Raw genomic sequence first — 25,302 nt, 5'->3', positions numbered from 1 at the left:
GTTGAGTCAGACTCTTTGCGACCCCATGGAGCCTGCCAGGCTCCATGGAATTCTCCAGGCAAGAATACTGAAGCGGGTTGCCACTTCCTTCTCCAGGGGATCTTCCCAACCCAGGGATCAAATGCACATCTCCTGTATTGGCAGGTGGGATTCTTTACTGCTGAGCCACCGGGAAAGTGATTACAAGGATGGGGGCCAGGCTTGGGAGTTTCCCAGAAGAAGCCATAGGTATCACCCAGCTTTACAGCACACACTCTTATCCCATTTAAATATACACACGGTGACAAATATGTATTGATTATGTATTACATGTAAATACAGTCTTTATGCCATATAAAGTGTATAATATTCTATTCTAATATTGTATTCCTTACCCCAGGAGATAAAGTGAGCAGACATTGGAAAGCTAAGAGAAACGGAAGCACTCACTAATGGTAAGAAGACATGGCCTCATGCTACAACAATATGCTTTGGCTAAAACGCAGAATTAAAAACTTCCAAAAAAACCAACATTTGAATCAGCCAAAATGGTTCAAAAGTTCAAATGAACTGTTTAATGACATGACTATTTATGGGCTTTCTTGCCGTCTGGGAAGGTCACTAAAGCAAAAAATCCTAGAATACCAGGGCCAGAGAGACCATAGGAATGACCTTAATCTTGTCCCACTTTGTTCAGATGGGGAAACTGAGGCCCACAGCAATAATGATAGGTGTAGGGTGATATCTTCAGTACTGAAAACAGCTGAATTATTGAAATCTCTGTTATTAGTGCTTAATTCTAAAAAAATTAAGGATCTCTGTATTAGCCCTGTGCAACAAAGACACATAGCTTCCATATACAAATACAGCATGATTTTTACACAAGCAGTGTTACGATCTAACAGGGCATAAAGCATTGTCTACATGTCGTCTGAACAATGTTCTGGGCTGTGACGTGCACTAGAACTGTGGATCCCAGGGCTGTCATTTAAATGCTCCCAGGGTGTATTCCAGTACTTCTCTGAACCTCAGTTTCTTTGTCTGTAAAAAGGGGACAGCAGTTATGCCTATTACACTTTCTGGTTAGAGGATGTAATGAAACAATGTCCATAAAGCACTTTGCGTGACACCTAATAGGGACTTCATAAAGGAGGGTCTGGCAGTAGCTGCAGGTTAAGTGATGCTTCATTTCCCTCAAGGATCCCCCAAAGTACTAAGAGCTGTGACAAGCTCAAGCCTAGGTGCCCTGGCCCGCTTCCCCGCTCCCTCCCATGCCTGTGTGTGCCCTGAGGATTCCCACTGCATGCTAACCACCAAACTCACCGATGACTCAGAGCTTGGAAAGAATCCACAGCAGGCTGGAGAGCAAAGGCACAGCTTATGTTTCAAAGATTAACTAGCTTTTTTTTTTTTTTTTTTTTCCTTATGATGGATACCTTTCAGCAATTGAGAAGAAACCTCAGGGAACTCTCTTAGAAGACGCAGCTTAGAAGACAGGATCACTGCACAGGGCATGAATGGTGTCAAGCTACTCCCCTGTAGGATACCAGGGCTGGGACAATACTGCCTGTAAGCCGCTGGGCAAGGCTGCCTCCCCCCACAAAAGACACTGGGAACTGATCCGTGCGCCCAGCGCTGTTCCCACCTGCTGACAACTAATCCCTTATCTCTCTGCTGGCCCCAGAAACCCCGAACACCCCAGGCTTTTGAAAGGCTTTATTTATCTCCTCTTTCCAGGAATTCGGCTCAGGCCTTCCGCTCTCTCCAAGGTGCCACTGAGCAGCTGCTGCCCAGTGAGCACCCGGGGCTGGCTAGCCCGGGTCTCGGGTCTCGTTTCCAGCCTGCCTAGGGAGAGAGCCAGAGTTCCCCTCGCTCCCTGCGCTGCTGTCTCACAATTAGAAAATCCTTTTGGGGAGCAAAGCAAAAGTCACACTTTACTAACAGCTGCTCCCGGTCGGGGGCAGGAGAAGAGGGAAGAGGGAATTCCTACTTTTGCAATAAATTGTATGCAAATAGGTTCTTTCCCTGGCAGAGAGCAGGGAGCGAGCGTGTCTTTCATGAGCTAACGCTGTTCCGCTGGGAGGGCTGTTCCTTTAATTCACCAACTGAAAAAGTGGGAAAGGATGTCTGGAGGCGAGGCGTCCCATTTCAGAGGAAGGAGCTCGCTATATAAGCCAGCCAAAGCTGGCTGCACCGGCCACAGTCTGCCTACTGTCACAAGCTCTCCCGCGCGCAGGCACACACTCCGCGCCGCCGGTCTGCGCCGCCGGTCCTCTGCACAAAGACAGCGGGCTCTCGGTGACACTGGGGGGCCGCGCACAGGGAGCCCCGCTGCTCACATCCAGGTACTTGTTCCATGGAACTGGTTCACTCAAGAATCTAGGGCTTTCCCAACTCCAGAAAGGTAAGTCTGTTTCACCCCATTACCAAAGATCACTATGATAGACTGCTTGCATTTCCGATACAAAGTGGGTTGTGGTTTCCTAAAAGATAAAACTTTGGCTTTATTTTGGTTGCTGGCAGAAGTATTTGCTATGATCGGATGCACCTTGACTTGTTTTCTACTTGCCCCCTTCCAGTCTTGGAGATTTCTGTCTGCTTGTTTTAGTTCTATGAAGAGTTCCACGTGCAGGAAACTTTTTAGGAAGTTGTTATCGCTGCCATTCTTCAGAGGGAGAGTGAGAATTCACTCTTAACTTACCACCTGGCTGACTCACCTGTGAATATTTCTGTTTAAGGGTTAAGGTAGCAGAGTTTTACAGTGGAGTTTCCTCGTGGCCTTTCCATGGAGTAGGTTAGGAGGAGATTCGTAGAAGATGGTAGAAGAACAATAAGATTTTACATCTCAGCAACCCTTACTTTACAGTTTACAAAGAGTTGTGTACTATCCGCTTGTCCCTATGACATCCACCCTGTGGTCAGACTTGGCAAGGGATGCGGGCTGGGTGAACAGAGAAGGTAATTCCTAGGGTCAGGTGGACAAGTACAGACTACAGGATGGGAGTGGTAGACACGGGCTTCTGTTCTGAAGGGCGGTGGGGCAGGGGGTACTCCCCAAGGATGCCTCCTGATTCACTGATCCTTGGGCTGGGCACCTGGGTATATTTGAGGTGCTCAGAATCAGCAGCATCCCATATCTTTCTAAAATCACCTCTCCCTTCTCACCTCTCATTGCAGAAAGCCCTGAGAAACAACTGCCCCTGGGGATGGGAAGCACAGCTGCACTGGCAGACTGCAAAGAACATAGGGGGATTTCTTGGTCCCAGTAGCATTGTAAGGGGATTAGGAACTTGGGTTTTGAAGCCAAGGATCCCTTTAGTATCCCCATAACCACCACACCACACACAGGACCCTGGTAAAAATATGTAACCTCTCCAAGCCTCAGTTTTCACTTCTTTAAAATGGGAACAATACCTTCTGTTGTCATTATGAGGAAATGAAATATAAAGAGATTGGAGGAGCAAGGGCTCCAGAACTGGAAGTCTGGGTAATCACTGTCATTGCCCCCAACTGCTACCACCTTGCGGGTAGAGAGAGGCACTAAGTCAATCTTGGAGTGTTTCTTGTGCATTCCTCACCCCACCCTGACTTCTACTCCCTGACTTTCTGTCCCACCAGGTCTGAAGGCACCTCTCTAGCTGGCAGGTCAGACTCTTGGCTGTATTTTACAAGCTGGAGGTTATGTTGGCACAGCTTGGGAGAAAAGGGAGCAGCCTAGGTTGGATGTAAAATGTCGAGCACTGATGCCAGAAGGCACAGGTTTTGAGCTTGGGCCTTTGTGGATTCTGAAGCTGTCGGTTATGAAGTACCATGCTGCCGCCAAGGGAGTCCTTGGAATGTGTTCCGTCCAGAGGGAGAGCAGGACAGGGAGCCTCCCTTGAAGAATGAATGCCTCTTTTTCATGTTTTTGTGAACTTCCCCCCTTTTGATGGTGTTTTCCCATCTGTGCTTTAGAAATAAAACCTGCTGCCTCCCCCGGCTGGCTTCCTGCCTTGCCCTGAGATGTAGTGAGGCTAACTTAGGAGTGGGGGAAAGCTTTGCTGGGTGCTGTTGAAACCTGTGGGAAGTCTTTTGGCATTGTGGGCATCCAGCCCTTTGCAGCAGACACAAGTGAGTGCGCGTTGAAACTGTGTCTCTGGGAGGTGATGGCGTTTGGGGGAAGAAAACGAATATGCCTATTCTCTGATTTGCACAAGCAGTGTGAACTGGATAAGGATTGAGAAGGGTGTTGCCAAGCTCTTCAGGTGTTAACATTTTTTTTTCTATGCTTTGAAAAACCTAGCTCCCCTTCTCCTTTCACCAACTCCCTCCCTCACCCAAAGGAACCAGCCTTGCAAACACTGGCTTTATCATCCATAGAGAGAAGGACCATCTGTATCGCACAGGGCTCTTGTGACCCTAGGTGAGATCATATATATCTAACTTGGCACAGAACCTGACATGTAGTAAGAGCTCAATAAATGGAGGTTTTCCTTGGTTTTCCTGTTTATGAGTTTGCAAGGACTTGGCCAAGATTAGTGTTCTGAGACAGTAGTTATCAAAAGGCAGTGGAAATATTCATCAAGTGAAACGGAAATGAACCAGGCAAAATCCTGCTATATGGCAGGTAAATGTGGGCCAATTTGATTGCAGTAGGGTTGGAGGTTCCAAAACTCACCCCAGGGCCCTCGGCCTCTGGGACATATCCACAAAATCGTGAACATGCAGAATATAGTTGAAAATTAGGAAGCTGGGTAGTGTGTGTTGAGGCTGCAGTTTTGCACTTTGACAAGGGTGTGTGCCCCTAACCCTAACCCCTAACCCTAACCCTAACCCTAATCCAGTGGAATTCCAGGAAGTTTCCCAGGTAACACAGTAGGTAGACATACATGCCGGGCAGGGCGGGGGTGGGGGCAGGGGGAGCGTGTTAAATGTTTAGTAAAGTACGAGTGTTTAATTAACAGTCATGACAGCAACAGCCAAAACACAAGGAAAGCCCACTCTCTAAATCTTTGTATACCTCATCTCACTGAAGAGCCGCATGTGTCAGAAAGGGACCATCCCTACTGGACAAAGCTCGAAAAGCAGAGAGAATGAGTAACAGAGCTCAGAGGGATGGAGCCTTGTTTCAGACCCAGGTCCCCACGACCCTCAAATCAGGACCCGTTCTGCCACATTCCTGCGGAATGCTGCTGCTTCTTGAACTGCCTTTAGAAGGAAAAAAAAAAAAATTCTTTCTGACTAAATCTGCCCCTCCAGCCAGACTGTGGCCACCCATAAATACAGCGGTAGCCTGATCATATAACCAGAATGGAATTTGGAAAGGGAATTCAAGCTGACAGAATGAAAAACATATCCCCCTTAATCCTACCCTTTCTAATGCTCACAATGGACTGCGAACACCTATTCTCACCTCCCCCTGGATTTCTACAAACAGCCGTGCTTTCTTAGAGGAAAAAGTATCCAGCTGGCTTAATACACAAGTCACGCTGAAGTCACGGTGGTTTGGAATGCAGAGTAGGAAACAGACGTTTAAGTTAACTCCATATACAAGCCCTCTGTGATGATAACATACACACACACACACACATTCAAAAGAGTTAATGCAGAACTACATATTACATATGTGATAGGATGGTTTGCCTCTGGTGTTCCTCATCAATATTTCACTCCAACACTGCACGTTGTGAATTACTGGCCCCATTTCATGGCCAGAGAAATTGAGACCTAAGGAAGTTGAAATGATGCATCTGAGGGTTTCCATAAGTGAGGGCAGAGCTGGCTTTGAACCCAAACTTTTGGACCAACACCCTACTATTCTTTCCACTAGGCTGTATCACCTCCAGCAGTCAGGCTGGGCAGACTTCCATGAAACCCTGAAGGATGTCTCTTAGTGGTTGGCCAAGGTGGCAGAGAAGCCCTCAGCTGGCTTTGGTGTCTATTGATTTTGCAGAATAGCCCTAGGTATATCATTTTTCATGGTGCTCAGAAAAGGTCAGCTCCTGGTGTTGAAATGCTCTGCCTAGAGACAGAAACGTTCAAATTTCATGCCTGGGAGAGAGAAGGATGACCCTAGAGGCAGCGGTCAGGTCATTATTGCTGAGTTTCATTCTAGAAAAGTAGGCACGCCCTTTGCCTTGTTGGACAGGTGGGAGCTCTGACGGGGAAAGCAGGGCTGTACCTGTGCCTGGATCCTCTCCGAGAGCCAGGTATTTGAGAGCATGTTTTTAAAAGGGCTGATTGGAAAATGAAGTGAAGTCAGTGTGGCCAGCCTTGGGGCAGTGAATCCCGGGAGATCAGGAGATAGTTGTAAGCTCTAAGCCACACATTCCCCTGGGTTATGGTTCAGCTCAGACTCCCTGCTGTCTCACGTGGAGCAGCTGCTCCAAGCCTTCATCCAGAAGACCAGTGTGTGTGATGATGTCCTGGACCATAACCCCTCAGGTGTGCTCCTGCCCGACCTCTCTTCCCCGGGCATTTCCATCACTACCTATGTTGGTCTATGTCCTCAGGTTCTCCTCAGCTGCACCAAGCCTTCTCTGTTTCTTCCTGACTTTTAGAACCCCTCTAAAAGCCCTCCAGGCTTCCCTGGTTGCTCAGTGGTAAGGGATCCACCTGCAATGCAGGACACGCAGGTTTGATCCCCAGGTTGGGAAGATCCCCTGGAAAAGGAAATGGCAACCCACTTCAGTTTTCTTGTCTAAGAAATCCCATGGACAGAGGAGCCTGGCAGGCTATAGTCCATGGGGTCAAAAAAGAATAGAATGCAATTTAGGGACTAAAAAACAGCATGGTTCAATCACATCTCACTTTGAGAAGATCACAGGGAATCCCCTTGAATCTAATCCCAGGCTAGTATACACACCTTTGACATGTGGGAAACATTAGATGAAGGTTCGTTTCCAAGAAGGAAAGCCCCTCTAAACTCCCATAAATTCTAGGCAACAATTCCATCCAAAACAAAGAGCGATGGCCTTACTATCAAAAGGGACTATGCCTACCTGATTCTCACCCTGGTGACCAGACTGCTTATTTTAGTTATGCCCTGAAGCCTAGAAATCCTTTTTGTGTTCCCTCCTCTGTTGTCTCATTTTTCTGGTATCTCCTTAACTTTAGCAGCCACATAAGTTCAACACCTCATCACTCCCTTTGACCCTCCATCACGGAAAAAAAGTCAGATGCCCACACTGAAAGCAGATTGGGAATGGAAAATCCCTTTCATGTGTATTTTTAGTCTATTTGTGAGTGAAAATGAAAAAAAATATATCATTTCATGCCAAGTTGTTTCAGATTTTTTAAATATCCTGAAATTCACAGGCCCTTAATTATGCAGCCATGGTAACTCGAATAGCTTTGGATGGTCCTTTAACCTCCCCTCTGTCAAGAGCCAGAAATATTTCATAAGCTCTGAGAGTAGACGGCTTGTTTCAGAATTAACCATTGATCAACTGTTACCCTGGAGAAGGTGAGTTGGCAGCTATGAATTTCTACATGAACGTGTCCAAAAAGTTCTTCTAGGAGGGACTGACAATGGCAATAACTAATATTTACTGAGGACGCTACAGGCACTGTGCCATTTAATCTGCAACAATTGCTTCCAGCAAGTAGAAATGCCTCTCAGTTCAAACATAGGGGACCCGAGGCTGGAAAAGTTTAAGTGGCTTCCCCAAGGCCACGCAGATAGTGATTGCCGAAGTCAGAACTCGAAGGCAGTTCCAAGTCCTGAGCACGTGGTTATAACCGTCACACTCCACACTGAAATTCTATTCATCTCTGACAACAGACGGGGCTGGACAGGGAGCAGGGCCCAGAAAGAGTCAGAGATGTGTCTTTCAGACCTTAGTGTTCTCTTCAGCAGGTGGCTGCGGCTGCTCTCTCCAGCTTATTCCTTCAGGGCCCACTCCCTGCAGAAACTGTAATGAAATAAGTAGTGTGTGATTTCTAGCATAATATGTAAACCCTAGGGGCTTCCCAGGTGGCGCTAGTGGTAAAGAACCAGCCTGCCAATGCAGGAAACAAGAGACTTGGGTTTGATCCCTGGGTCAGGAAGATCCCCTGGAGAGGGAAATGGCAACCCACTCCAGTATTCTTGCCTGGAGAATTCCATGGACAGGGGAGCCTGGTGGGCTACAGTGCATGGGGTCACAGGAGTCAGATACGACGGAACAACTACACCACCACCACCTTCCTTGTAGTCTACAGTCATTTCTTAGGGCCTATTACTAGTGGCTTGGGGCTTTCCCGGTGGCTCAGTGGTAAAGAATACACCTGCCAATGCAGGAGCCTCAGGAGACACGGGTTTGATCCATGGGTTGGAAAGATTCCCTGGAGGAGGGCATGGCAACCCACCCCAGTATTTCTGGCCTGGAGAATCCCATGGATAGAGGAGCCTGGCGGGCTACAGTCCACCAGGTCTCAAAGAGTCGGACACAACTGGAGTGACTTGGTAAGCATGCACACGCATGTTTCCCCTACCAGGCTGGAAACTGCAGGAGGTGAAGCCTGACCCAGGCCTCGCCCCTGATGCCAGTCTGAGACATGACACAGGGTCACGCACAGGTAAGCAAATGCTCACCCTGCTGGCGGGCTCACACACCACTCTGACAGTTCCCGCAGAGCTCTGCACTTTCCCCACACACCTCTGTGCATCATAACTGCCCTGATGATCTCCTCCCCCCACCACCTGACTGCACAGCATTGAGTACAAAATCATCAGAGGCGGGAACCCTGTCTACTGGAAGCTCATTCTCCCCAGAGCTTAGCCACATGCTGGCAGGTGGCAGGCCCTCAGTAAAGTATTGCTGAAGAAACTCTGCTGTCCTAATGGAAATGAACAAAAAGCACAACAGCGCTTGGCTTCCAAACTGGGTCCTACGGTGACAGAAGCATTTTCACATGCCAGACACAGTTTCAATAAAACAGAATTCTCAAACGTTTACAAAGGTATAAAATAAGTTTTCTCTGTGTCACTCTCAGATTTTCCCAGCAACCAAATATTATTTCATAGTTAGGTAAACTGAGGCCACAAAAGGTTATCACCTGCACAGAGTAGAAAGTGGTGGCATTGGGATTCTCCTCCAGGAACTCCCAAAACTGCGCTTCTCTCACTGTGTTGTTGGACATTCAGGTATTATTTCCATTTTCCAGATGAGAAAAGAGGCTAGAGGTAACAGGATACTTGCTAGAGAAACAGTCACATTTTACAAGAGTATTCAATAGAGAGAGTAATGCTTAATACAAATACAAGAATTTCCAATGGTAGGCTTTAGATAAAGAGATATATCAAACAACTTAAATTTAATCTCCCAGGGGTGTGTTCAGGATAAAACCGCACTTGGAGGTAGGCAGGAAAAAATGAGGCTTCTCATGCTGGCCAATGCAGGAGATGTGGGATTGATCCCTGGATCGGGAAGATCCCCTGGAGGAGGAAATGGCAACCCCTCCAGTATTCTTGCCTAGGAAATCCCATGGATGGAGAAACATTCAGTCCCCCAAGGCTGAAGCAGGCTGCAGTCCATGGGGTTGCAAAGAGTCGGTCACGACTGAGCATGCCACACACACAAGGAAAAAAAGAGATGGAACATTGAATATTGAGTGCAAGTCAGTATATTCTGGTTCAAAGCAGATTGAATATTGAGTGCAAGTCAGTATATTTTGGATCTAGCTCTATGCCTATGGATTCACGTACGGAAAGCCTGGCTAATAGCAGTGCCCTGGGGAATTCTGCTAAGCCTGCCATGCAATAAGCATATGCATAACCTTGCTGCAGAAAGCGACACACAACAGCCAGCACAAGAGACCTTAGAGCAACACTGGACTCCCTGCCAGCCAGAGACCCTCAGCAGAGACCCTCAGGAAGAGGACCAGAAGCCCTCAGGAATATTGCATCCAGGGTAGGCTGGCACCAAGAAACCAACCAACCAACAACAACAACAATAGCAATAAAGCTTGTGAGGACTTCTAGCCAAGGACGCCATGACTGTCCACCAGGGGAAGAGACAGCTGCAGGGAGCACATACATAATGAGCTCTGATGGAACAGGAGAAATGCACCTGCGGGGGAGGTGGCTCGCAGTAGGCAGAGATACCTGCAATGCCGCCCCCAAGGAAGTGGTCTACTCTCTGAGGTCCTTATGTCCTGGGTCCTATGGTGGATGCACAGAGGTAGCTCTATGCAGAGATGTCACAGAAGGATGTTCCAATTGATAGGTGGGGGCGGGGGCTGGGGGTAAAAAGAATTTCCCTTGAGCCCATAGAATGTTGAAACTCAAAGGGCTTGTTGGTAGCCTCCAAGCCAGGGTCCTGGACAATAGACTTGAGAGGCTCCTCCGAGGTGTTCTGGGGGCTGCTGGGTAGAGGTGGAAAGGCCAAGCACTCAGCCTTGTTTCAACCAAAGCCTTTCCACTCTTTTTTTAAAAAAATTATTTTATATTAGAGTGTAGCTGATTAACAGTGTTGTGATAGGTTCAGGTGAACAGCAAAGGGATTCAGCCATACATACACATGTATCCATTCTCCTCTAAACACCCCTCCCATCCAGGCTGGCACATAACGTTGAATAGAGTGCCCTGTGCTATACAGTAGGTCTTTGTTGGTTATCCATTTTAAATAAGCAGTGTGTACATGTCCCTCCCAAACTCCCTATCTCTTTCCCCAATTCGTCTCCCTGGCAACCATAAGTTTTTCTCTAAGTCTGTGAGTCTGTTTCTGTCTTGTAAATAAGTTCATTTGTAACATTTCCTTTTATATTCCGCATATAAGGATATCACATGATATTTCTCATTCTCTGTCTGACTTACCTTCCCTCAGTAAGACAATCTCTAGGTTCATCCATGTTGCTGCAAATGGCATTATTTCATTCTAAAACCCTTCCACTTATCTCTTTGGGGCACTAGCTTCCTCATGAAATGTCATTTGATGAAATAGTTCCATGGCCAAGGAAAAGCAAAAGGTTTTGGAAATTGCTGGCATAATTTATCTTCCCTCATTTTAAAGATGCTGAAACGGAGACATGGAAAAGGAAAAAGTCCTTCTAAGACCTCATGCCAGTTGGCAACAGGGTCAGCACTGAATCTGAGGTCTTCTAACTCATGCTCTTGGAAGACGGGGGCAATATAAAAAGTGTCAGAGCTAATACATTCTTTAGAAAGGAAAAATCAGCAGGGTTTTATTTCCTGAACAGCTTTAGCGCACATGGGCTGAGCCAAGGAGTCCTCTGTATTAGAGATCTATCGTTACATAACAAATTCCCACAAAATTTGATCATTTAGAACAACACACATTAATTATCCTGCAAGTTGTTGTAGGTCAGGATTTCAAGAACAGCTTAGATGGACGTCCTGCATCATGGTCTCTCATGAGGCTGCAATCACAGGGTTGGCCAGGATCGGGGTCTCGTCTGAAGGGTCAACTGGGGAATGATTAAAGCTCACTTTTGTGGTTGTTGGCTAGATTCAGTTCCTTTCTAGCTGTTGGTCTGAGGCCACCCTGACTTTATTGCCACGTGGGCCTCTCCAGCATAGCCTCCAGCATAGCCTCCAGCATAGCTGCTTCATCAAAGCCAGCAAGAGAGAGAGAGAACTTGCAAACAAGATAAATATCACAATCTTGAGTAGCCTAATGGTGGATGTGATATCACTTTATCTTAGCCATGTTCTATTGGTTCAAAGGAAGCCTCTAGCCACCCCACACGCAGCAAGGAATTACACAAGAATGTAAACAGCAGGAGGTAGAAACTGGAGCCAATCCTTTACCTGCTATTCACCTGCTACTGCCTCCATCACGCCAATGTCACCAATGTCTAACGACTTCTAATCAGTAAGTTCATCCAACCCACTTGCTGTCATATGGATGAGCAGTCAGTAGTGTGGACTTTGTCTTATTTAAACTTCTTATCCATTCAGTACCAGATAGAGCCTGGTATGTTGCATCAGATGTCATAGGAGAGCCATGAGTCCTCTTGAATATAACCCCAGGGTAGGATCTTCCAAGGAATGACTTCAAAATGCATTTTACTAAAGGGCAAGACAATTCAAAGTGACCCAAATTGAAACTCACCCCTCGTCGCCCTTCCCTGACCTGTTTCTCTCTTAGCAGATATTATAATGAAAACTTAACTCTAGGATTAACTCCTTCTCTTTTCCACATTTTTGTTACTATCCCATCATACACCAATTCTGTGAACTCTACTGCCTTGACCTGTAAATCAGTTCACTGCCTCCCACCCTCCCTATCATCATGCTAGCTCAGACTGTGATGTCTCACAGATGGATGACTGCAGCGTTTCCCTATTACTTCCCAGCCTTCCCTTCAATCTGTCCCTCAGTATTGGATTATAGAAATCAAGATTCCCAGGCATAAGGCTTTTGCCAAATGATTCTCTTTTGGCCACAAAAGAATCCCTAGGAAGGCATCAGTTTTCCCCATGATCTGGCCCAGGTCTCCAAATGAACCTTGTAACTTCAACTGTGATCTGTGCTTTCCACACCAACCATTTTGTGCTTTTTATGTTTTTCCAAAAGCCATTCCTTCTTTCCCAGGATGTCCTTCCCTCTGTTTGTCACCTACTCATATTCTTTTGTCAAAATTCAGTTCAGGACCCACCTCCTCTAGGCAGAGTGAATGTCTCTTTGCTGTCATCCCATTCCATGGCATCTTTCTATCATCACTTTATCATTATGGAATTCTCGTCTGCTCATAGGTCAGCTCTTCCTTTAAAGTTTTAAAAATAAGGATCTGTCTATCTAGTTTTTCTAAAATCAAATACAACTGGAATAAAATCCATTGTGTTCCAGATTTGGATTTTCCTTCCTCACCAGAGCGTGTTCAGAAAGCCTACAACCTGAACTTGTTTTCATGGTTAGCCCTCTAGGCTCTCAACTGTGCAAAGTGATGTCATAATACAGGACAGGGGGAAGTCAGCCCAGCCCTGAGACAGGAAACCATCTCAGGATGCAGACTTTAGGGAATGTCCTTGCTTTAAGAGGTGGCCTCCAGGATCAAAGTTTGCATTGCCTGGGATTTTGAAAAACCAGTACCAAGGACAGAGGAGGCCCGTCTAGGGATCTGAGGCTGAGTCACTAGAGACAGCAGAAAATCTGGCAGCTGTAGCAAGGACCTGTCCACAGCTAGTGGGAGGAAGGAGAGGGCAGAGAATGAAGATAAGGAGTTTCTCTGTCTTAGGGCATGGAGCAATTCACAGCCCAGGGAAAGGGCTGGGTTAGGGTGAAGAGTAAGGTTCTGACATCAGAAAGCTCCAGGTCTGAGAGTTTGCTATTTGCTCTAAGCCTCATTTTTTTTCATCTGTATTAAAGGCAAAACATTAGTAACACCTACTCCATAAAGTTATTGTGATGATTAAATGATATAGTACAACTGCATTGCTTAGCCCAGAAATGCACTCAGTATCAACACCCTATTGTTATTGCTGCTCCTGTTATCTATCACTGAAGTAGTTCTTGGCAATAAAACTGCACTAGAGGAGCAGTTCCCCAAAGTGCGTCCTGTGGGACAGTCTCCCTATGAGGTGCACCTCAAAAAAGTGTTCCATACAGACTCAGGCTGAGAGAATGAACTTATGCCAGGGGGAAGGCAGGGGTGGGAAAGGGGTAGTTAGGGAGTTTGGGGTGGACGTTATACACTGCTACATTTAAGATGGATAACCAGCAAGGACCTACTCACAGGGAACTCAGCTCAATATTATGCGGTAGCCTGGATGGAAGGGGAATCTGGGGGAGAAAGGATACATGTATAGGTATGGCTGAGTCCGTTTGCTCTCCAACTGAAACTATCACAACACTGTTAATAGTCTATACTCCAGGATTTAAAAAAAAAAAGTTAAAAAAATAAGTTTAAAAAGTGTCTGTGGCTAAGAGTGGAGAACACTTGACACTGTCCTGTTCTTGGAAACTCATAGCTCATGTATTCATTCAATACGTAATTCCAAGGGCTAGAAATACAACAGAAGACAAGACACAGAGGTGCTTTTATTCGTGGAACTTATGGTGAAAGAGGTAGGCGAAAAAAAGGAAATCAAACTTACAGGATGGTCTCCAGAAGATACTTGCTGCTGCTGCTAAGTCGCTTCAGTCGTGTCCGACTCTGTGCGACCCCATAGACGGCAGCCCACCAGGCTCCCCTGTCCCTGGGATTCTCCAGGCAAGAACACTGGAGTGGGTTGCCATTTCCTTCTCCAATACATGAAAGTGAAAAGTGAAAGTGAAGACAGTAGTGTCTGACTCTTAGCGACCCCATGGACTGCAGCCTACCAGGCTCCTCCGTCCATGGGATTTTCCAGGCAAGAGTACTGGAGTGGGGTGCCATTGCCTTCTCTGAGATACTTGCTAAGAAGTCTAAAACAGTGCAAGGGATCAGACAACAGCTGGTGGTGAGGGGCTTGTTCTTTTAACTAGGATGAGACATGGAGGTAATCTTTGAGCAGAGATCTGAATGCACTGAGGAAATGAGCTCTGTAGGCAGTGGTGACGAGTTAGGATTTTCTTCATTGTGACAGGAAGCCAGTGGGAGATTAGAGGTAGAAGAGTGCATGAGGTGAGACATTTTGTAGCAGTTAATGTTCAGCTTCATTTAACCCAGTACCTTCAGACATATATGAACACAAACACCCTTTCCCACTCTCAGACCTGGAACTTTCTGATGCCAAAGCCATACTCTTAACCCTTACCGAGCCCTTAAACCTTAGCCCAGCTACCTAAAAATGTCTTGGAACATAGTCTGGTAAACACTGCATTGGCGTACCAGGCTTCATAGGTTTTAAAAGGACTGTAAATTTAGATCTATAGTAAAAAGCCAAACAAACTCAGGCTGAAACAGGCAAGCTCAGAGTGGGAAAACCTAGCTCCAGAGGTAGAGAGAGACAAGCAGAGCGTCACTCTAATTAGCAGCTCTTCTTGGCTAAGATGGTCAGTGAGCACAGCCAGGCTTCAGCAGACTCTGGAACTCCATCTCAGGCCAAATAAAACTTGCCAACATCTGTCTAGCATCTAATAAGCATTTGCAAACAATACACCTTGGCTTAAGCATTCTCCAAGGCGGGTGGGGAGGGGGGTTATGAAACTTGAGGTCCAGCCAGACGCTCTGAAAGAAAGACAGGTCAAATATTTCTGCGCTTACACATGGACAGCCACCAGCTTGCTGTTGAAGCTCTGGGAAATGGAAGCTGACGGTGTCTGCTCCCCTTATCAAGAAGTGCTAATTTCAGTTTTCACCTTATATGAACTGCAGGACGTTTCTTAGTGCGTCACCCCAGTGTAGTGGTTGGAAACACGTATTTCAGACTTGCAAACCAGGGTCCAAAAGTGCCTTTGCCTCTTTTGTCAGTCGCTGAGCCTCCCTGAGTCTAGATTTAATTTCTAAATAGGTCTATTAATACCTGTCTCACCAGGTTGTCATGAAAAATGACAAGATAAATGATTACATGTTTTTAAAAAGCAGCTGGGATAAGGCTTGGAACAAAATAGGTATATAGTTGGCTTCCCCAGTGGCTCAGTGGTAAAGAATCTGCCAAGGAAATGGCAACCCACTCAGGTATTCTTGCCTGGAGAGTCCCATGGACGGAGGAGCCTGGAGGGAAGCAGTCCATGGGGTCGCACAGAGTCGGACACGACTGAAGTGGCTAAGCAACAGCAGCAGCAGGCTTCCCCAATGGCTCAGAGGTAAAGAATCCGCCTGCTAATGCAGGAGATGCAGGTTTGATCCCTAGGTCGGGAAGACCCCCTGGAGGCGAGCATGGCAACCACTCCAGTATTCTTGCTGGGAAAATCCCATGGACAGAGGAGCCTGGCAGGTTAGGTTACAGTCCATCGTGTCACAAAGAGTTGGACACAGCTGAAGCTATTGAACATGCACGCATGCAAGCTTTCAACAAAATGTTAGTTTCCTTCCTGCCCATTCCAATCTGTATTTGCTTTTATAATAAGGTCATCACTTATTAACTAATTACTATATTCCAGCAAGCATCAGGAAAGTATGGGGTGACAGCCTATTTTGTAAATAAAGTTTTACTCGAACACATCCACGCTCACTCATTTATGTCATGATTAGGGCTACTTTACTCCTGTAGAGTTGAATAATTGTAACAGACCATCTGCCTGCAAAGCCAAACATATTTACTGTCTACTCAAACATATTTACTTAAGAAAAAGTTTATTGACTAGTCAGTGTGTTAAATTTATACATGGAATTTCCAATCACTACAATGCTGAAAATTGGATATATTATATTTATATGAATGAAGAAATTGAAGCACAAATAAAGGTTCATCTAGTAAGTCTTCCTCCAAGAACATGAACCCAAATTCTATACCTAAAGGACACTTAGAAAAATGATAGAAAAGTTATTCATTTGTATGATCCAGCCTTGATTTTCTCCTGACTACCTCTGACTTTTATGTCTCTCAGGCTAAATTTCTTGACCTTTTGGCTACTGTTGTTGCTCAGCTGCTAAGTCGTCTCCGACTCTTTGCAACCCCATGGACTGCAGCACGCCAGGCTTCCCTGTCCTTCACTGTTGCCTGGAGTTTGTTCAAACTCATGTTCATTGAGTTGGTGATGCCATCCCACCATCTCATCCTCTGTCGCCCCCTTCTCCTTCTCCCCTCAATGTCTCCAGCATCAGGGTCTTTTTCCAATGAGCTGGCTCTTCACATCAAGTGGCCAAAGTATATGCTGACCTAAATGATCCTGTATGGAAAGGTCCCCACCCCATCTGTTTCCTTATTTATCTATCGGTCCGTTTGTTCATATAAGTCCATTCTTTCAAAAATGAAAGCTGCAATTTCTAGACCCTCTAAAATGCTCTCGTGTCTTAACTAATATTTTAGAAGTCATACTTTTTTTTTTTTTTTTTTGGAAAGCTCATAGCATGAGGCCCAAGCTTCCATCCAGGAGAGATTTTTAAGCTCCCCTGTCTGCTACTTCTCACTTTATCTCCCTCTCACTTACTCACTTTCTCTCCAGGCCAGACACATGGAGAATAGGCTGTTTCCAGGGACTTTAGAGATTTGCCTGAGATATAGATACTACAGCGCATTTGGCTTTGTGCCTCCCCTTCAAGTTCAAAACTGTGTAAGGGTTATGTGCGCCCCACAGCCCCAGTATCACCTTCGCAAGCGGTCCCATTTTAGAATTTCAGTAACTCTGTATCAACGATGGTGGATATCCTGCTGATATTTATTGCAAGAATACTAAATCATTAAACTGAACAATGAATCTTGTTGTGAAAGATAACACAGTATGGCAGAAAAAGCCTAGGCTTTGGAATTGTAAGATTCAGCTCTTTATTCCGAGTCAACTGATTACTGACCGGGCAACTTATTTAACCTTCTCAAATATTCAGTTCTCTCTCTTGTTTTTTAAAGTTGATTTAATATTTATTCATGGCTTCAGTGTCGCATGTGGGCTTCTCTCTAGGTGTGGTGTGCAGGCTCCAGAGTGTGTGGGCTCATTATGTGGTGCACGGGCTTAGATGCTCTACAGCATGTGGGATCTTAGTTCTCTGACCAGGAATCAAACATGTATACCCTGCATTGGAAAGCCAGTTCTTAACCACTGGATCACCAGGGAAGTCCTTAAACCTTCAATTCTCTTCACAGTAAAATACAAACAGTGCTTCCTAAGTCATAAGGTTGGTGTGAAAGTTAAATGGCCTCACTAATGTTCCTGGCACAGGACAAATGTTCAGTTGCTAGAGAGGCTCCATCCTGGAGCTACACACTTATCCTGGACAAGCCATTATTGGGTATGTCACTACTCTCATCTAACATGCAAGGAAATGAAAGAGGAGAAGGTTTAGGATTGCTTCCAAATCTGCACTTTCCCCACTCTGTGCCATCAAACTTACGACACACTTCAAACAGAATAATCAAGTAAGTTTGGGCAACATATGGATGTTCCCTTTCTTGGAGATTTCAGATAAACACGAACATATGAAAGACCCTAGAAGATCCTGAAGTAAAGAAGCCGGGGGTAATTTGTTTGGTTTAAAATAACATTTTCCAAGTAGGTTGAATTAGGAATCTCTTCTCTTTGCGTTAATAACTGTCAACATGTTGTAAACAGCACTCTAGAAAAGGCTGCTTAAAGTTGCCCAGCTAGACTGAACTCAAGGCAAGGGTTGGAAATAATCTCTATTTTTCAGGCTATGTGAAGCCTCTCCTATTCTCTGTGTAAGTCATAAAGCTCTTTCATTGCCAGTAATTATTCTGGACCTTTTATCACTGAGTCCTTTTGCAATTCGTCCTTTTAACTCAGTCATGCAAACCACTCCTGGACATCATTAAAGGAAGGCTGCAGAGCCAAGGGTTAGGAATGGAGCCTCGGACTCATGAGTCAGTCTACCCAAATTAAACTCCTGTTTCCCTTTTTTTGCTTTGTGACCTTGAGCTGTGCAAGCCTATGTTTCCTCATCTATAAACTGAGGAAAATAAAGTCAGTCACCTCAAAGGTCTTGGATTCAATAAGATTCAATAAGATTCAATAAGATAATCCACATAAGACACCTTATGCAGTTCCTGGCTCAAATGTGTTCAATCAATCTTAGTTATTATTGCAGCATTTAAATCACCCCTTTTTTGAGAAAGAAAAAGTAGACAATGAAGGTATGTCTGCCTTGCCTGGGATCATACTCATTAATTACTACAGTAGTTTGAGTTTTTTTCTGAGAATCTAGTTTCCTGCTTCTAGTCTTAGAGGCATATTTCCATTTTAGGAGTCAACTTTCATCAAAATGTATCAAACATTATTGAAGTTGATTCATACAGGCTTTTATAATCGTCAGTGACTCCATCTGGCTCCTTCTGACACAGGCATCAGTCAAGCTGCATTCCATCCATTTAAATATCAGCACATAGAATCAGAAAAGATTGCCAAAGCTAGGTAGTCTAGCTATGCCAAATATTTGCACACATACTAACACCATGGAAGTATTTGCACACATACTAACACCATGGAAGTATTTGCACACATACTCCCACCATGGAAGACATTGCTAATCCATCACAATACCTTTTTCCCTTGAGTTCAAACATGGCCATAGAATCTTTCTCAAAGTGGCTCCAGGCAGCCATCATCAGCTGATTGAAATTGACACATAAACTGAAACTTGTCACCTCAAACCGGATTCAGCCTCTTAACCAATACTTGAGTGACCTCTACAATATTATTATTTATTTAAAAATATATATATGTTCAGTGTTGTAGAGCTTCCTAATAGGGGAGGACAAGAAGGAAAAGGAGAGACAAGGAGAATAAATACTAACATCTAGGTAGCACTTATTATTAATACACCAGGCATTTATAACTCCTTATCACACTCTGTCTCCAAAAACCCTGGGAAAATCTTTATGTTACACTGAATAAGCCACAATTCAGAAAAGTTATAGGACTTTGTCAAGGGCTCCCAGCAGGTAAACAATTTGATTTCAGATCTTCCTAACTGAGAAGACAATTTCCTTCTCTCTCCCAACATAATTCCCCTTAAGAGTTTCCATATCCCCTCCCAAGACTCCATCTCTGGCCTTGGGTGGCTGATAATGAGTTGACAAAGGCCACCGTGTTATGCAGCTCTTTTTAGAAAAGTCTCTTTTTTTTAGGGTTGAGTTATGAGTCCATCTATAACCTGCCCTTCCTAAATAAATCTCTTTATTTTTGTACCTTGCTCAAGAGTTCAGGAACCCACTTTCCAATACTTGTGCAAGAGTCAACGAGATTTCTTAAAATTCTGGATGAGAGCTGAAACAGAGGAGGTCATTGTTCCACTGGGAAATGAATTCAAATCTATTTTTGAAACAGTTTTCCAGAATTTTATAGGAACCTATATTGTTGCCACGTGGTCAGACCCACTTTTTTTTTTTTTATTTTCTTTTCTGTCTAGGTAAAGAAATAAGACAGAGAAAGCAAGTGCTCTGCAGAATTTTTATTTCAAAAATTGAAACCAGACCATACCAGGGCAGTTTGTGGTCTGAATGTATCAATGGATCTAGTCATATTTCATCTGAGCTTTTCTTAGGTATACTAAACCACAAGTATGAATCTCATTATTGTGTCTGGGTGGAACTACTTTATGGATTAAGATTTGTGGGCTTAACTTGGTTGGTAATGAAACGTATGTTCAAGGGATAGGAGGGAGGAAGCCACGAAGCACTTCCAGTGCTTAGGCCAAACTCTAAAAAAAGAAACACTCAGGATTGGGCAGGGATAGGGGGTGGGAGGTATTCTTAATATTGGCCATGTGACTTGGGTCTAAAAAAATGAAATCCAAAATTAGGTTCAGCAGAAATATTGCCGAATCAGCAGCGGACCACACGTCACTAGAACAAAAGAGACTCTAGAATTGAAACCATACACGACTCCTTATTTCCCAGGAGAGTCTGCAGCCCCAAGAGTGGCTGTGACTTGCCTACAGTGATTGGCAGAAGCATGGCTCTCAGCTCATTGTGTAGCTTTTCAGTCTATGGCATGTGCTACTATGTGGCCCCATGAGAGCCTCCGATCTCCAGGAGCTTAAAAATAAATAATGAAAATTCAAAATACAAAAGGAGAGAGAGTGTGACCTAAATTTAACAAATAACACTACAATGAAACTGGAAGGATTCCTAGTAACCCAGGATGCTGCCTTTGCATTGAAATCCGAGTTTTATGCTATCTTACGTGCCTGGTGAAGTCCACCTCCTGCTCAAAGGTCCAGCTGAGTATACTTCAGTCAGACAGAAAGCAGGCAGTACTGGGGCCTCCAGAACTCGAGGTATTGATTAGAATCTCATAGGAAGGAGTCAGGTCTGTCTTGGATATGTTTTGTAACACTTGTGCTTATGGCCTCTGGCCCATAGAACGGATACAAACTCAGTGAATAGCCAAATGAGCAAAATGAACTAATTCAAGGAGTGGAGCTATGATGAATTCCTCGATACGTCATGCCTTAAAAGAGATCACAGGAGAGCCAATTACATTAAGGCCATTATGAAACAAATATTATTTGTTCATCAGTTCCACGAAAATAAGCATCAGCTAACTGTAGGTAAGCTCAAATCAAGAAATATATTTAGCTACATTTTATTCAAATATACTGTGTGCATTTATGATATTCAGAACACAATACTTGGTGTTGGGTATTAAGAGATGAATGACACAGATGTGGTTCCTGCCCTCGTGGGGCTTGCAGTATACATACAGTCTAGCTGTATGGAGATGAACTGCTTGGTTGAATGTAAGTACAAGACAGAATTTGCTTATTGCTCTAAGAGAGGAAGATATACATATATATGATAAAGCTACCCAAATCATTTTTAGAATGACATGTGACGAAAATAATATCAGATCAATACTCAGAGAATTCAGAAGAGGAAAAAAAGTTACCTGAGAAAGCTTCTAATAATAGATGATTTTTTTTGGAGCTGGATGTTGAAGGATAGAGAAATGTGCCTGCTCAGATGGGAACAGGACTACTAAGGAGACTTCAAGGCATCTGAATTCCTTCCTCGGTGACAACTGAGCTCAACAGCGTCTCCAACGTGTCTGTCAGCATGCTTAGTTTCTACAGAACTGGCAGGTCATGTGGCATCTTAAGGCCCCAATCCCAGGATACTGATAGTATTCCCCCCTTGAGCCAGGCGTTTGGCAGTTATATAGACAGAGCTTGGGTTTGGTCTTGAATCATAACTCCTTTCCTTGGCCCAGCACAAAAGACTTGATAAGACGGTGGCTCAGAGCACTTACTTTGGACTTGGATGGACCCATGTTCAAGTCCTAACTCCACTACTTAATGAATATCTGAACTGGCAGAGCCGCTTACTTGTCCTCTGACTCAGTTTCCTCACCTGCAAAGTGAGGACAAAGATACCACCTCATATCACTTTGTAAGAGTTTAAACTGGAGATTTAAAATGCTTGGCACAAGCTCTGGCAATTAAGCACTCAGTGAATGATAGTTTATTACATTTTATTATCATTGTAATCATTTCAATTTTGTCTTGATCATACAAGGCCTCTTCAATTGGTATTTGGGGATCCTAAGCACTTCCTCCTCCAGGAAGTCCTCTGTGAACTTCCAAGCTCAGAGTGACACCTTTTCTCTCAATGCCTGCATCCACACTATCGCTGCTCCTGGACCTTGTGTGTGTTCTAACTTCTGAGATTTCTGGAAACAGAAGAGGTCCTTACACTGCTTAGTTTTCCCAGCACCCAACATCAGGAGGCACATTATAAGTAAACTGCAGGTAGCTCCTGAAAGAGGCTTAACATTTCTACTCCTGCTCCTGGCTTAGAGGGTGCTGGAACACTTAAGAATATCACATATATTCAATCCACAGTACAAGAATTTAAAGTCAATTCTTCCAATGAAATGTGACTATCGATAAATAATCATTGTAAATGCATAAAAAATAAAGTTGATTCTATTTCATGACCTTTCCAGAGGAAACTATAAGCTCTTTGATAATAGAGACTATGCTTATCTTCTGCACTTTTATATCCCTCATCCTTAACTCAGGGCTTGGCATATGGTAGGCACTTAAAAAAGGCATACTAAAAAGATATATAATTGGATGGATGAATGGATGGATGGCAATTAAAGAAATCCTATAGGACCAAGAAATCTAAACATCTCAACACAGATGCTCTCTAAGATCCCATTGCAGATCTTTCTTTCTGGGACCATTATAGTGACCTCAGACTAAGAATTACTAGAAGTCTTTGTTGATGCCCTCCCAAGGGTCTCAGGAAATAGGTAAACCTTAATCAAATTCATTGAAAAAATAGGTAGGATATCCATGATTTAGTGTTTGCCTTATACTAATAGCCAGTGAAATTCCCAATACTTTGGCCACCTCATGCGAAGAGCTGACTCATTGGAAAAGACTCTGATGCTGGGAGGGATTGGGGGCAGGAGTAGAAGGGGACGACAGAAGATGAGATAGCTGGATGGCATCACCGACTCTATGGACATGAGTTTGGGTGAACTCCGGGAGTTGGTGATGGACAGGGAGGCCTGGCATGCTGCAATTTATGGGGTCAAAAAGAGTTGGACAGGACTGAGTAACTGAACTGAACTGAACTGAACTGAAGAGCCAGTGATCCTCTTTGGGTGTTTAGGTCCAGGCATTCTCTTTCATGGCATGTGTTACTTTTACTCAATTCCTTCTGGCTGCCTGAAGTGTCTAGTCCCCTAACTGTGAAGTGGAGCCCCAAGGAATTGTGCAGGCACCGATTAGCAATGTCTGCCACGTACACGCTAAGGATGCATGTGGGTGCCTCAGATTTGCCACCAAGGACGCGGTGATCTTCTCAGTTGCCTCTAAGCCTTCTGAAGTCTGATTTAGATTCTCTAATCCAATGTCTGTTTGTGTCTATGGAAAGTACTGAAAATCTGAGCCAAACGTTTCCCGTCAGAAGCAGTGTCTTGAAAAACTAAACCACAGGCAGTCTGTTGGGGAGAAAGCCCTGGCTGAGCAGCATGGACAGCCATCCCAGTAGCAGCACCGCCTCTTGGCCAAGACCTGCCAGAAAAGAGCCCCACCCTAGGGTCATGGGCTTGCTTTTCTTGCTACTGAATGATAATACGTAGGTGAGGAGGAAAACCAGAACTATAGACCCAGCCTCCTCTTCTCCTAAGGATTTCAGCGTGTCTCTATCACTTGACAACTGAAATATTACAAATTATGCATCTCCATGGAAAAAGCAAACAGTGGCCATGAGGTGGATCCCCAAAATTCTCTCAGGAATCCCTCATCCTTCAGAAACTAGCCTTCCACAAACTGCCTTCTCCAAACAAAAGACGCAAGTCACCACACAATAACAATACACCAGCTACTAAGACCTTCTTCCTGTCACCCACTGTCCTAAATATTTCCAAGTGTGATCCCATTTGATCTCACTTTTTTCTCACTTTCAGTTGAAAGAACTTTATTGTGGGGTTCTTATGAGTATTGCCATCTTACAGGAAAGAAAGTTGAGGCTCGTGTGTGTGTGTGTTCAGTCATGTCCAACTCTTTGCCATCCCATGGACTGGCATCCCACCAGGTGCCTCTGTCTATGGAATTCTCCAGGCAAGAATACTGGAGTGGTTTGCTGTTTCCTACTTCAGGGGATCTTCCTGACCCAGGGATCGAACCTGTGTCTCTTGCCTCTCCTCCATTGGCATTCTCTACCACTGCGCCACTTGGGAAGCCCCAAGTTGAGGCTCACAGAGGCAGTGCTACACATCTAAGGTCAAAGCCACTAGATGGAGTCATATGCGGTTGCCTCTATCCAACCATATTTGACCTTGAAACTGACAGTTCCATTAGATTCAAATTAATAGCCAGTGGCAGGACCAGAATCCATAGTACTTGGCTGATTCTAGAGCAGATACTCTGGAAAGCTGCACAGGCTCTCCTTGGAGATTTGTCAGTTTTAGCATCTATCATTCTTCCCTGTGAGTATCTGTTTTCCTGCCTGTTTCCTTTCCTGAGCTGTGAGCTCTCTGAGAACAGGAACTATCCATCACTAGCCTCTGAAACACCTGACTACCTCTTGAGCTGTCCCACAGCCTGGTCTTAATCATCATTCAACTCCTCTCTGTTGAATGCAAGAATGAATGATTTTAAGAGCAATTTAATTCCCAGGGCTGTGAAATGACGGCTAGCTCCACAAGCCTCCTAACTGGGTACCAGCTACGTGCCACTGTACTACCCAAATGGATAAGTGCTTCTCAGTGCTGGAACTCCTACACCTAGGGCTTGGAGGGCTTTTGGTTTTGGCAGGCAGTGTCTGCTCAATTCCTTTAAGACACAGGTTGTACTGGACTCCCTCAAGTGGAAGGATCAGATATCCTCGGAAAAAATCCACACTTCAGGCTGTTTCTTGGCTCTTCTCTCTTCCTGACACAGTCCAATAAGGAATTTATGGATGTTGGGAAGGACAAGGGGTGAGGAATTTCTAGAACCTTTAAGAACACCCATGTAAGCAGCTCCATGCTTTACTGGCTGTGCACAATAAAATTCTCTTTCCTGTAAGCAGGAAGAAAAATGTGATCTGCCTCAGGTGTTGCCAAAATGATGTGGAAAGAAATTCATCTGGATTTTTAAACCATCAGGAATCTTCCTGGTTCCCCCAAGCCCAGACTATTTGACGTAAATGCCTAAGTCAACAAGATAAATATATTCTGTGAGTTACTAAGAGTGAAGTCATAAGTATTCTGAAATATGATTCTAGCCAGTTGGAAGTTTTATCTTTATCTAGAAATGAAACTGTTTATTCTCCAGCTGTGACCCGGAAAAAATTCAGAGATTGTTGACTCCTTCATCTAAGCAGTGGTCTTTGTCCTGTGGTGAAGTGCCTAAAAATAACCATTAG

The 25,302-nt window shown here is 44.6% G+C and overlaps 1 protein-coding gene across 4 annotated transcripts in view; it reads left to right on the top strand.

Annotated features, from left to right (window-relative positions):
* The first annotated feature begins 2,161 nt into the window (after nucleotides 1-2,161).
* Nucleotides 2,162-25,302, top strand: part of TNC (tenascin C) — a 101,888-nt gene continuing 78,747 nt past the window's right edge. For 2 of the 4 annotated variants that reach the window (XM_055579461.1, XM_055579460.1), the window contains exon 1: nucleotides 2,162-2,383. The gene's annotated coding sequence lies outside the window, so the exon portion shown is untranslated. The remainder of the gene's footprint in view (nucleotides 2,384-25,302) is intronic. The other 2 variants (XM_055579463.1, XM_055579462.1) reach the window with 1 other exon arrangement.

This window comes from Bubalus kerabau, chromosome 4 (assembly GCF_029407905.1).
Source record: "Bubalus kerabau isolate K-KA32 ecotype Philippines breed swamp buffalo chromosome 4, PCC_UOA_SB_1v2, whole genome shotgun sequence".
Taxonomy (NCBI): Eukaryota; Metazoa; Chordata; class Mammalia; order Artiodactyla; family Bovidae; genus Bubalus; species Bubalus kerabau.
This window is presented reverse-complemented; position numbering and strand designations above follow the sequence as displayed.